General features: G+C 42.3%; 1 protein-coding gene across 2 annotated transcripts in view; it reads left to right on the top strand.

The window, feature by feature from the left end:
- Nucleotides 1-14,071, top strand: part of CXXC4 (CXXC finger protein 4) — a 163,974-nt gene that overhangs the window by 14,796 nt on the left and 135,107 nt on the right. Inside the window, exon 3 of one of the 2 annotated variants that reach the window (XR_009207846.1) lies at nt 6,937-14,068. The exons of the other annotated variant lie outside the window; for it this stretch is intronic. The gene's annotated coding sequence lies outside the window, so the exon portion shown is untranslated. Of the gene's footprint in view, nt 1-6,936; nt 14,069-14,071 lie in introns of those variants that run through there. 2 annotated transcript variants of the gene reach the window in all.

Here is a 14,071-nt window from a genome sequence, read left to right as displayed (position 1 = left end):
TTCCTTGCCAGGGCTCTGCCTGCATCCGTGTGCCGGTACGCTCCGCGCACCGCCGCGGCGCTTTAGGGACTCGAGCTGACCCCTGCGGGTGTTGAGGCCGACGGTGGAGCATGTGAGCTGCTTTCCTTAGAGCTGAAGGTGATGCTCACCGGCACAGAGAGGGCCTCCAGGGGCTCCGTCGCTCACATTTCCTGGGACTGAGCTGTTTTTTCTTTGACAGCATTAGTCTGGATTCCTTATGATTTCGCATCTGTAGTTGCCGTCTGTTTTCCCCAATGGCATTAAGCATTTTTTTTCAGATCAAGATCCCATTGCCTCAAATTTGATCTCATCTATGTAGTGAAAAAAAAATTAATATATAAAATAAACTGTGGTGTGCAGTGAATGTAAATGAGGGATACCTTTGCTCCTTTTTTCTCCCGTGGAGAAACACATTACTTCTCTGACTAATCCTATTGATTTGGCTGGGGAGCTCTGGCCTGCTGCTGATGTCAAGTCCAAGTGGCAGGATCCAGCTGTACAGTGGCAGGTCTCCGTGGCCGTTGGCACAAATCCTTTATTCCCCAGCTGACTCCGCTGAAATCTCCTGAGGTTACCTCTGAGCTGTTTGAGAAGAGCTGGGTTTTCAAACCATGACCCTGACTTAGGAATACATTTTTAAGATTTCTACTTGCAGTGTCCTGTGGCAAAGGTTTACTTTTCACTCAGTGGAGCTGGCGGCAGAGAAAGTCAGATGAATTTTCCTAATCTGGTATGTTCTAAATCTGGTTTGTCTCAAATACAGCCTGAGAGATATGCAGCACAAGTGGAAAAATAACTGCCAGCACGCAGATGCGTGTCCTCTCGGAGCAAATAAAGCTGACTTTTAAAATAAATGTTAAATCTCATCCTTGGTATGAGGGGAGACAGGCCTGTAGCTCAGGTATGGGGAGAGATATTTTAAGGTGGGCTGTGGAAGAAAGCTCGCTACCAAGCTTCTGACCCAGCGTACATGTCCCTTTTTATCTGCTAAGTCCAATAATAAGCTTGTTATTAGAGGACATCTGTTACTGCCTGATAACATGTACAGTGAGCAGGAGCACAACGTTGGTGGGCAGCCAGGGGTTTTGGCAGCTGTGGGGAGCAGCAGCTTCGTGGACTGTTTCACACCTCGTCCAGAGCTGGGCAGCACATCCCTCCCGTGGGCCTGCGGCTGGGTGGGAGGATGCCAGGAGTTTGAGGCCAGGGCTATTCCTGCACGGAGTTGCCCTGTGCCAGCTGGTGTGCACGTGTGCCAAAGCCTCATCCACTCATCCTCCTGCAGCCGCAGCTGGCCCCCTCGGTGCCGGGTCAGCGTGGTGGGTCTCCTGGCATACCTCCAGGACAGGCAGCGGAGCAGCTGGGAGAAACGTAACACAAGCTGGGTTCTGCCGTTTCCTTCTGCATTTCCAGGGGATGCAGTTCACACACTAGTTTCTTGCCCCCAAGCCTCCTTGCCTGAAGAAAAACATTCAAGGAGACTGTGTGAGCTGAATCTGAGCGTCATGAGGTTTTCCCAAAAGTCATTGCTGTAGGTAATGTATATTTATGAGCGGAGCAAAGTGGGCTGCAGATACTTTGAAAGGCTGCTTTCCTCTCAGGGTGGCTTAGCATTTAGGCAAGTAAGGAGTGGAGATGCTGTCCAGACTGCATTTGCCAGTGGCAGAGCAGGCTGATGCAGGACAGGTGGCATCTCCCACCCGCCTTCCTGTGTGTCAGGAGATGCTGATGCTCTGTGGTTCAGGAGATGGTTATTCTTCCAGTGTCTAGAGGGAGCCTACAAGAAAACTGGAGAGGGACCTTCTACAGGGGCATGTAGTGGTAGGAAAAGGAGAAATGGCTTTAGATTGAAAGAAGGTGGGTTTAGATTACAAATTAGGAAGAAATGCCTTATGGTGAGGTTGGTGAGGCACTGGAACAGGCTGCCCAGAGAAGCTGTGGATGCCTCATCCCTGGCAGTGTTCAAAGCCAAGCTGGATGGGGATCTGAGCAAACTGGTGCAGTGGGTGGTGTCCCTGCCCATGGCAGGTGAGTTGGAGGTGATCTGTAAGGGCCCTTCCAATCCAAAACATTCTATGATCTTATAGTGCTCTGCAGGTCAGGAGACGGCATCCCTCTGCTGTGCTTTAGCCCACCACAGTGTGACACAGCTCCATTCCAGCTATGAGACTGTGCCTGTACCACCATGGGTGCCCTGAGCCCAGCTCTTGTCTGGGAAAGGGTCTTTCAAAGAGGGAAATCAGGGATGGAAAGTGAATTTTGAATTTGCACCAAAGTTAGCATTGTTTATACATGAGCAATGGTGATGTCATTTCCAGGGGGACCGTGTCAGACACCTGAATTAGCTTGTGGCACTAGCAATACAAGACATGACATGAAGTAAAGGCCAGTTTGCTTTCCTGTTGGTGGTCATGTGGGCTCTGTGAGACTGATGAGGTGCATAGCCTGCATTGACACATGTAAGGAAAACACATAAACTGGTTTATGGCCAGTGGTGGTCAGTGTTTGCTGGGCTGGGCTGCCAATTGGTTTAAATTGCATTTCATGCAAGGCCCGGGACGTTCCAGCTGAATTGTTTTGGCCACCATAGAGCACCATATTTCTCTATAACAGATCACATATCTCTTTCTCAATATATATAGATATATTGAGATATACATAGACTATGTATATGTATATGTATGCGTATATTTATACGTATATGTATATGTATATAACGTACCAGGCCAAACTTATCTTGTGCAAGGCTTTTCAAGAAGACATTATTCCCCATCTTGAGAAGCTCATGGTGGGTTATCTGCAGATCTTGGTAAGCTCAGTTTTCCCTGTGTTGATAGCACCAGTCCTGCTGCTTTGGGAAATCCACCAGTTTAATTTGATTTGCCATGTGAATTTGCGATTCATTAACTTGCTGTCTATTTCTGTGGTTGTGTAGGTCTCTGTAAAGACCACCAGGCAGCCCAGATTTTGTTAGACATACCTCAGTTGCCATATTCTTCCCAAAGAGCCTCTGTTGAGCTGGATTGTTTCCAGGGCTCCTCAAGAGGAATGAGGAGTGCCACATCTGGCTAATAATTTGCTGTAGCCAACATGTGAGTTTACTTCAATGAGAGCAGGATTTTTGCTCATGGATCAAACATCAAAGGATTCTTACATAATGCAACATCTTTTAACATTGGTAAAGTATTAGGTCATAATCATGTAGTGCTCTGATATATTTCATTATTCTATTTTATTTCTGAATGTGGTTCACCTCAACTCAGATGATCCCCTAGCCTTGCAGAGAATAGTATCCAAATAATACAGGTGACTTATAGTGGGTCTTGGTTGGGTAGCTGTGAATTTTTCCTGCAACCCAAGCAGCAGCAGCATCCCAAGCAGGTGCAGCCAACTTTCCTGATTCCTTGTCTCTTTATCACATCTTTCAGGTGGCTGTGAGACTCAGAGAGCCAAGGAGAGAGGATTCTCTGGCAGGTGTGGTGGGCTTGAGCTCACCAAGGGCTGGGCTGGGCAAGCAGACAGCCCTTGGGTGGGCAAATCCCACCATCTGGTATCACACGCTTTGCTCCGTCAGCCAGTCACCCCAGAGGGCAGTGGGAGGCATCATTCTTTAATGAGTGCTTTTGCTGTGAAAATGCAAGTGTTGAAACAGACTTTGGCGAGGAATTTACGGCTCCTGCCAGCATGCCGTTTTCACGTGTTGCGTATAGCAAGGGTCTGCTTTTACATTTCCCCGTGGGGTGTCCAGGTCAGATATGTAGGTATCAGTTTTCTGCTTAATTGTGGAGATTTCCTGTTGATTTCTGTTGCCTGCTTTTTACCTCCTCCTCCAAAAATGTAGCATGCTTGGTTCCCTATATGAAGCTCATTTTTCTAGGCAATAATTAGATTTTCAGATTTCAGATATTCAAGCTACTTCTTCTACAGTGAAAACTGGCTCATAGGGAGTAGAATAGAAAGTTTGAAGTGGGGGGGACATTTCATCCCAGGTTTATGTAGGGATAAATCCTCTCCAGCACCATGCTTTATGGCATTACCTGCTTGGAGAAGCCCAGGTGGCAGGTTTCTGAGCATCCTCCTGAGAGCAAGCCTGCCATTTGTCAGCATTTGCGCCAGCACAGGAAGAGGAGGCTTTTACAGCAAAACGGCGCTGATCAGCTCTGGTTCTGCTCCTCACCACCCCTCCCTAGGCTTCCAGGGGGATCTGTCTTTTCTGTCACTCAGGATAACGATTCCCCACCGGCAGCACAGAGATCCAGAAATGCACTGTAATCTTGCCAGGAGTTTGATTCCCCATCTGGGACTGCTGGATTTACACAGCCAAGCAGTAGATGGTCATTGCACTTAAACTTGTATATGGGTGTGCTGAACCTCTAAATGGGCTGAAGAGTCTCTCTTTGTCTGGAAATAACCTTGATTCCTGGAGTGGTGAAACCTGTGGATTTCATTGTGTATTTCATTCACACTGGTTTAGATTTAACTTGATCTAGCTATTCTGTTTTTAAAGATTTCTTTTTTTTTTTTTTTTTTTTTTTTTCTTGTTTAAGGGGGGTTTAATAATTCATTCCCAAATTAGTAGTTAGCACAATGGATATTTAATTGTAAATGTATATCTTTAATTAGAACTTGGTACACGGATGCATAAATTCCTTATCTTGCATTTTTTCAGAAGCACACATATTAAACCACAGCCTTGCCCTTCAAAAATACTATTCTGTGTATTTAAAGGTCTGAATGACCTTTTAATCAGATGTTACACCTTTACTTCCAGCTGATATGACAGCATCTGACAGTAACTCAACCTGATGTGGCAAGAAAATAAATAAAAGCCATCTCAGTCACTACGTCTTTAAATCTCTCTGTCTAGCTGTAGTTTTGTGTTCAGGCAGATGGACCCACAGCAGAATATTACATCTAGTTTTCAAGTGAAGACAATATATTGAGTTTAATATGCTTGCATGTTTGACAGTTCTTTTCAGGTCAATTTAGTCATACGATTGTTTCCTGCCATTCCAAACTCCAGTCTCTTCTGCAGCCAAGCTCTTTATAAATTATAAATCTGTAAACCTCGCTCTCAGCAGCCATCTTACAGCCCACACAGACCGGTGCTGATGGTCTAGAAATTGCATTAGCTCTCCTCAGCATACCTGGGTGCGAGGGCTGTCATGCTCTGTCACTACTTGTGCTCATGCTCACCTCACATAAATGGGCAGAACAGGGACTGGTAAAGATGGATCTGAGCGATTCCGACTTTTGCACCACCAACACAAAGAGAAGTCACACTAGTCATGGTGATTGTATTCAACACACCAGCTCTTTGTCCTTGGAAGTTAATTTTCAGATGATTTATTGAAGTGTAACATTTGTGGAGGGGGAGTGGATATTGAATTGACAACAGGTCAGGGTTCTGACAATAAAGCAGAATTATTTTGATCTCTGGTATTTCCAAGTGTAGAAGCAATAAACATAACAATAATAGCTCCCATTTCATATGGCTTTTGCAAAAAGAGAAGCTGTGTACTGCTTGAGCCTGTTCATCACAAACTGGGCTAATTATTTGACAAAAAATACATGCTATACAAATGAGCAGTTCCCTGAAATTCAGAAAGTAATATTCTGACACCAAGTACAATGCATGTGTTAGACTGCAGAGTCCATGGTTTGTTGGATTTTTGTGGAAAAACTAGGAAAACATTAAAAAGATCTTCCCTGAAACAAAAATGAAAGAATTCTTTCAAAAAGAGACATGGTACTTAAGTGTGGCACCAGCAACCTCCATGAGAACTTCTTTTTTACAAGTATATTTATTTGCAAATTCCCAGAGTTTTGCTTTTAGGAGAATTTTTTTCAGCTCTAACCCTACTGTTTTGTGTGTAGTTCATAATGAAACAAGTACTTGTGAGCTGGGACAGACTGATTGTGTCATGTTAGGGCTCACTCGCCCCTCCTTGGACAGTGCAGTAATTAATTCTGGAGGGGACACATGTGGGTCAAGATGCATGGGTTCAAGGGTGCTTCCATCATCTTTTGACTGAAGGAAATTGAGGACAAGAAGTACCTCACAGAAATGACACAGCCTTTGCAGGCTCAGCCCCTTCAGCCTCTCATGTAGGTTGTACTTTAAAGCTGTGAAGGGAATTTGCTGCTACTCAAATGTGTATTGAGGCTCCTGGTTGCAAGTGGATATAATTTTCAGGTTGCAGCAGGTGGGGGAAGGAGAGGGTAGTAGCTTTGTTTACACAGGACTGTTTCTGTGTAAGCCAAGGTCCTGCACGTGTGTGAAAGAAAGGACAGGGGCAGTCTGGGCAGCACCCCTAAGTCAGCAGGGTGATTCCCTCACTGAAATGAAATCATGGATGTGTTTTCAGTTCTTTCTGCATTTCAGCCTAAGTGTGGAACAAGGTGAGGTTTGAAAATGCCAGCCTCTCCTCCTAAGGTGTCTGAAGACACAGCACATTTTCCGAGTGACAGAGCAGTGCCCTTGCCACTCCCCTGTCATGAGCATGGTCTTGCCGAAGTGTCTAACCCACAAACCCACCCAGCCGTAACTGCTTGCCTAGTATGCCGGGTCAAGGCAGAAACCATTGTACAACCGTGTGGTTATTCTAAAAGCATTGTTTGTTTTCCAGGTATTTTTTCCTAGCAATGTTTACATTTTCATGACTACTTTGTTAACAAACTAAAGAGAAGATGGCATGTTAGGTGTGTTACCTACTGAGTACGACGTGTTGTGTGTGATCCTAAAATGGTGTGTGTTTGGGGAAGAATATTTCTATTAATTGTAAAGCAGTGGGAGGCATCGTGTTGTTCCTAGATAACTGAAAGTATGCCTAAAATGTAAAGGAGAAGAACAACTAGAACTCAAATATGCCAATGCCACAAAAGAAAGCTTAACTTGTTTTCTTGCTTTTTTTTTAGAGAACACCTGTTCCCAGCGCTGAAGCATTCCGATGGTTCTTTTAAGCAGTAGTGTATCTTATTTTCGAGGCAGTCCGAAGTGAATGGCAAGCTAAAGTCTTGTTTTAAGAAACTGCTTAGTCCACCATTGAAGAATATACTCAGATACTATTTTCATTTATGTATAGGGGTTTCCTCAAAAGCAAAAGACAAAAATCTGTGAGCCTGGGGAATTGGCCAGCTTCTTCACATTCGGTACACCGATTCTTTCTTTGATGTAACTTAGCTATACTAGTGAAGTTGTTGTCTATTTTTAAAGTGGCTGTAAAAAAAAAAAAAAAAAAAAAAGTTTGGGTAAACCCCTGCTATAAAGTCATGTATCTTTGAAAAGTAACATATCTATACTTCATTTTCAAATATATGTGTTTCAGTACTGTAAACTGTACAGATAGCCGCTTGTATTTTGTGTGTTTAGACACAAGGAGACAATCATGTCTGAGCATCAATGGAGATAAACGGTTTGTACACAACAGTGTGGTTCTGCGAATTAAATCCGGAGCAATAAATTCTAGCTTTAACTATTATTTTGCTAGTTGTTTAGCAGCAGCAGCAACAGCAGCACTGTTTTACCATGCATCCTTCCATAGAGACTTGATGCCAAGTTTTCCAAGATAAAAAGATCATGACGCATCTAGCAATTACCTTCTGTTGTGTTGTTGTGAGAGGGGAAGACGTAACACTTAAAATTAATCTTTTAAGCACTATATTAGAATAGTGGTTTATGCACTTGCATTGCTTCCAAAGGAGCTTTACAGAGGGGTATCTCTTCAAAAATGCTGTCTAGTGTCTGACTCGGTTTTCACTGTGCTCTGAGCTGGAGTGCCCAGCATAGGCGGATGTGCAAAAACCAGTCGTCTAAATAAAGGTTATTCTAGGATGCAAAACAGACTATGAGACCTTAGGAAAAATAATGACTCGGCTTAATTACCCTTCACCTACAAGATCTTATGTCACATTTTCAGTCAATGGAGTAAATATTTTGTAAAGTGGAATGCCATATTTTTGGTTCAGGTGGAGCTCGTCACAGTCAAGGGAGTTTTGACAGTTGGACTGCTTTGGGTCTCACTTGCACTTGTACTCTTTTGAGAGCCTTGATATTTTTGTGGTATAAAAATGTGGGGGTTTTGTTTTTAGTTTTTTTTAATACTTTTGAAGAAAGACCACTTCTTCCCACACGCTTCTTGGTCCACTGATCTTGGCTTTGCTGAATGACTGGTTCCTTAGTCCCCCACAAAAATGCTTTGCTGCTCTTCTTCCTGTTTATCTCTAAGGAAGAAATGTCTACTCCGTGGAAAGGCAGCACACAGAGGGATATAGCTGATATGCCATAAAAAATACAGAGGATTCTTTATCTAGGGATACTTACTATCAGTTGATCATCATTTTTTATTGCTTGGCTTTGTCATACCACTCACGAGTGAGAAGGCCATGCCACCAAAGGAAGTGAATGTTGTAGTGCCATGTATTTGATAGATTTATAATTTTATACAAGATCGGTCTATCAGTAGTTTCACAGACGAGGTGCTGGGCATGGAAATAACCAGTTAATGTTGCACAGCACATGCAAATCTCTTACTGTTTCAGCACTTTCTCCAGTTTTTGCTAAGTACATCAGCCTTTGGACCCTGGTCACACTTACTTGGTGAAGCACAAGGGGTGGGTTGGGAAGGCTCCATTGTGGGACTGTGCAGTTGAGGAAGATGCCAGCTTTGGCAAGTGGGGCCTTGCAGGTGTTGGGAACAGCCTAGAAAGTGAAGACCAAGGGATGGAGGAGGAGAAACCTCCTGAGGTCACGTGTGTGTCAGCAGGACTGGGCAGAGCGTGGGTGATCCAGGGTAACCTGGAGGGCACAGCTGGGCTGGGCTTACACCTGCATCCTCAGCTTAGGGTCCGTGCACGTGTCTGTGTCCTTGCGTCGACGGTATGACGTTTCATACATGGCTTCAGAGGTGGAAGGTCACGCTTAAAATGCTTCTATCATGGTGCCCCTCTTACAGTTTGAGAGATCCTCAGTTGAATACTCATCCAATGCCCATTCAGTGAGCTTTGTGTCTGTTTGTATGGCAGCCGTGTATGGATTTGTTTTGTGTTAGAGACTATTGGGTTAGGGGCCTCTGTTAATGTTCACTAGACCAATACAAGCTCTGCAAGGTCTTCTCTACCAAAGTGCTGATTGATTTACAAACTGAAGCCTTATTTGCACATCTGGCTGGTAAGCTTGCCTTGCTCTTTGGAAGACTCGTTGCTCTTACAGAAGCAGAGGCAAAATTAAGTTCAGGCTACATTAGGTGTACAAAGATACTTGTAGCAATGTACTTACTGTCTAATACCCTAATGTTGCATGTCTTTTTGTGGTTCCTTTTTTTGTTTTGTTGTTTTGTTTTAAAGAACTGATGGATCTGTATATTGTAATTGTGGTGTTTTACATGTCAATTCAAAATTGTTAAACACACAAACAAGCATACCTGTTAATTATTGAAAATGAACGAGAGGTGATTTTTCTTTGATTTACCCATATGGTTTTTGTTTTGGATGTTGTTCCATTGCACCATCAGGTTTTTAGATTCTGCTGAAACAGTATTTATATGATGTCGTGTGCATAGAGCATTTTAATTAGCGATGTTTGAAGAAGGAAATCCATTTTCTGGCCTGTCTCTCCCCACTGCCCTCTCCACCACTCCCCATTTATATACATATTTGTCAATTGGATTATTGACAAGTTCTAATTACCAAATTTGTGCTTTTCACAAGGTCCAGTACTGTTTTCCAATGTGAAAATTTGTATTCTTCTCCATTCTTCATTCTCACAGTGAAAAGTAAAGAAAAAAAAAAAAGGGTGAGGGCAAAAAAAAAAAAAGCAGAATTCTCTCTGTCATCTAGGTGTGAGCGCTAAGCCTAGTGGAAGCATTTTTCGCATACCCTAGATAAACTTAGGAAAATGGTAAGCTTTAAAGGGAGGCACATGTACCCATTCTGTCAATTAATAACAGACCCTCCCTATGAGGGAAAATACTCCCTTTTGTACAGACCCCCTAGTATGTAAGTCCTACAATTAATGTTGAAGAATGTAAAGTCTTTAAATGGGCTATATCTGTAATCAAATAATGAAGAAAGAAAGTAGTTAAATGAACATACCATTGAGGGTCGAATGCATTCAGCAAAAAGCAGTAGTGGGTCTTTGATCATGGTTAGATGCATAGTGATATCAAACAGTGGGTTCTCATGTAACAGCTAAATGTTTCAGATTTTGTTTTTATTAAATTTGGCAGTTTCACGCTGAGCTCTACTGTATTCTTAGTGAACAAAAGACAGCTCCTATGTTAGAAAGTACTCCATTTTCACAATTGCAGGGAACTAGGAGGGTATTTTCAGAAACATGGGCCACAGAAATGTACTCCTTTCACAGTGTTCTCCTATTTCTGGACTGTGCAGTTATCTATTAAATTTTCTAATAGATATTTGTGTAAGGTGTATGTATGCTTGTGCAATTATGGAAAAAAAACAGTTTTGGAAAACGGTGTATTTATGAAAAAATAATCACTTATGGGGCATGTACAAAACTGTATAAAAACATTCAATTTGCCCAGTAAAGTTGTTTTTTTGTGATATTTCTGTGTTGTTGAATAAAGGACTTTAGTATTCAAAATATCTCTCTTTTTCCATAAACAGGTCCTGTTTGTGGGATCTTAAACAAAGAAAACCTCTTTTACGAATGAACCCTCAAAATGAGCGAGAAGGTCCAAATGCTGACCTCAGTCTTGCGTATGGGAATGAATGCTTATGAAGTGATGGTACAATCGCCACAGAGCTTATTCCTTTTCAATTGGCAATTGATGGAAACCCCATAAGTTGTATAACTAAAGGTAACATCGTACTCTGGAATTTTTAAAATAGCAGAAAAAAATAACGCCTTTTTTTTGACTAGGAATGCTAGTTTGAGATTTTGGGCTATGAAACGTTAGCAAAATAGGAGCAAGACTTATTACAGAACCGCCTTAAACCCATTAATGCAGACCTGTGTTGTATAAAAAGAGTGGACTAGTGAGGGTGGTGTGATAAATTAGCAGTTAGCTTTGTATGGAGAAGCATGCAAAGGTGAAATCTCATCTATAGCTCTTGCAACAAGCAATAGTCCTGAGGATAGATGATCCCGTTGCTGTTGAAGTACTTGGAATTACAAATACAGTTTGTGAGAGAATGACATTATATTCCTTTCTGTTTTACTGCTTCTCAGTTCAAAGTTCGGCTCTCTACCTGTCTCAAAAAACATACATAGCTAAGGAAATGTTTTCCTCTTGACATTTTGTTTCGTCCATACTACTTGCTGGCATTGAAGCAACTTCAGATAGATGGGAAGGTTTGTGACAAGCACATCATCAGATTTTGGTGAAATTTGGAACGTCATTTTTCTGCGAATATTCCTTTAATCAGCAGAAAGTCTGCTCTTAGGTGCCAAAACAGAATTTTGAACAAGTTTGAAAAATGAGGTAGGTCCTTAGTCTGTGAGAAGCCTTCAATGCCAGCTGATTTTCCAGGGGGAGCCTTGGTGTATTCTTTTGTTTTTTGAAGAAAGCAACAAAAGTAAAAGAAACAGAAGTGGATTTTTCACTGATCCTGTCTGCTCTCATCGAAATCCATAAGGATATATGTTCTTGGGAGACGTAGACCGCTCATTAGACAAGAGTGAATCTTGAGGTCTGTTTGAAGAGGAGGAAAAGGGCTGCTAGGTTGCTCAGGCATACTCAGTGATCTCTCTGGATTAAATATAGAATTCACAGGGAGGAAATACACTCATTTCATGAGACGGTCGATTTGGAAGCAGGAAGAGGTCTCTGAGTTCCTATTCTTTTAATGCTTTCTCTTTCAACATTTTTTCCCCTCAGGTATTGTTTTATACTGGTCTGAATGAAAAACGTCCCTCAGCTCTGAAGAAATACTCGCCCCAGATATGAACCTTGCAGTTTAAAACTACCTCTAGTTTTTACAGCTTTTATTTTTTCATAAAAAAAACCACCCCCAAATCAAAACCAAGCAACTAAAAATAAAAACCTAGTCAAGAAGCAGGTAATTCTTCAAAGCCAAAACTGACAAACCTAGTACTGAGCTTATTAAAGGAAGGAAAATACCCTTTTGTGTGGAAACTCAATTCTTTTAGGCTGTGTTGGGCTCAATTTGGTTTTGCCACTAGCCATGCTAATGCTCTCCTATATACTTCCAAGGAACAAGTCTGAAATTGTGAACAGTCTAGTGGTACAAGGCACTGTGCCTTCTGGGAGGCTTCAGTCCTCCCCATGTTCCCATGGGCTTTACCAGATAGCTTGTGGAATATTGTTGTATAGGTGGCTTAGTTTTGAGTTTGGTCTTACTTCACTGTAAGGATCTACTCAGTTACCAGTGTGCACTGAGCATGAATAGATGGCCCCAAAATCTAGTAATAACTGCAGAACACACAATGATGTTTGAAACCACTGTATCTGAGGAAAGAAAGATGAAGTGCTGCAGGATCTGCTCCCCCTGTAGGTTTGTCTTGGTTTGCTGTTTGGTTTTTAGGGTGGACACGCTTGGCTGGGTCACTGGGTGCTTCAGCAGAGCAGTTTTGCCCAAGGCAGGCAGAATGAAGGAAACACAGGTAGCAAAATGTTATTCTTGCAAGACAAGGATCTAGATTGCCTAAAGAAGCTGTGATGTTCTGGAAGATTTTCATTCCTCTTCTAAGTTCTCAAATGATATTAAAGGATTGTCACATTATTATTAGTGTAATAATCAGGAAGAATTTGTCATGCTGCTGTCCATTCCTGAAAAACAGGTTTTAGAAGTTGGCCTTAATGGGTTAATTTCCCAACCAACTCTGAAGGTGCTTCTTAGTGTAATATGACTTCCCTATAACAGAATATGCTACAACTGTGGGTTCATTGGCCTGTATAGGGCCTTGGCTTGCAGAGTCAAGGATCTTTGATAGAAAATAATTCAGAATTCTGGTAGAAGGATCTGCAGGTGTCATGATGTCAGCTAGAGCCTGGATTAGTTTTTCGGTGCAGTTCTCCCCAGCTTGGTTTATGGTGTGTATAAGCATCCCACGTTTGAAAAGAAAGCACCTTTCCTCCCTTGCTTCTTTAAGTCTGCTTTCATTTCTGGAGTTAATAAAACTAACCCTCTGCACTTCTTCAGGAAAGCCCAAAGCATTAAAAGAAATACATTTCTTTTTGGCTAGACATTTTCCTTTGGGAAGAGGCAGAAGAGTTAGTCTAGGTCAGAAACTCCTGGGGCTTACTCAGATCTCCTAATAGGGGTCTTCTCTGCATTGGATGTATCTTGTGAGCAAAGTCCATACATCAGCTTGGCAATTGGACGCAACCCTACAGAACATCAGCACTAAAGCAAACAGGACCAGTGGGTGACGTTCCCACTGCCCTCTCCCTGGTACGTGTGACACACACAGGTTTATGCCAGATGTCCCTTTCCATGCAGGGGGTCGGGGTTGCTGCGTCCAGCAGAGAGGGGAACTTCCCCAGATCTGAGGAGCCCGTAGCATGCCGGAGGTTTTTAAGATGAGAGGTTTTCACATGTCCAGACAGGGACTAGAACATCTCAACCTACTTGTCTCACGTTAGCTTTTGGTTTATAGCTGTGAGTGTTGGTGGCCACCAGGCTGTAGGGGAAGGAGATGGGCTATTGAGTATACCTAGTCTCTTATATGCCGACATTTTAATGGTCATATGTAGAGATTGATAGTGAATCTGAGTAGCTGATATGTTGACCGAGATTAATGCAAAATTATTACAACTGGCTTTCTACCTTTTGTTGGAGAATTAGTGAGTAAATAACCTGATCTAGCAAAATCTGTCACCCATATTAGGAACTGTGAACTAATCATTGCTTTCTGATACTCTGCTCTTACTTGTTTTGCCTTTTTATCCTGATTGTTTGCATTCCTAGGACTAATTTGCCTTTCTGATGCAATGCCATGTGATCTGCTGAATAATTTTTGTGAGCAATCATAAACTCCAACCTATGGTTGACTCCGTATATTTTTATGCTACGCTCCATAAACATTCATTCATTTATTATGATTAGTGTGTGGAAACAGACTTTTACA

This window comes from Hirundo rustica, chromosome 5 (assembly GCF_015227805.2).
Source record: "Hirundo rustica isolate bHirRus1 chromosome 5, bHirRus1.pri.v3, whole genome shotgun sequence".
In the NCBI taxonomy this organism is placed as follows: Eukaryota; Metazoa; Chordata; class Aves; order Passeriformes; family Hirundinidae; genus Hirundo; species Hirundo rustica.
Note: the sequence above shows the minus strand (reverse complement) of the source record. Positions and strands in the feature narration are given on the sequence as shown.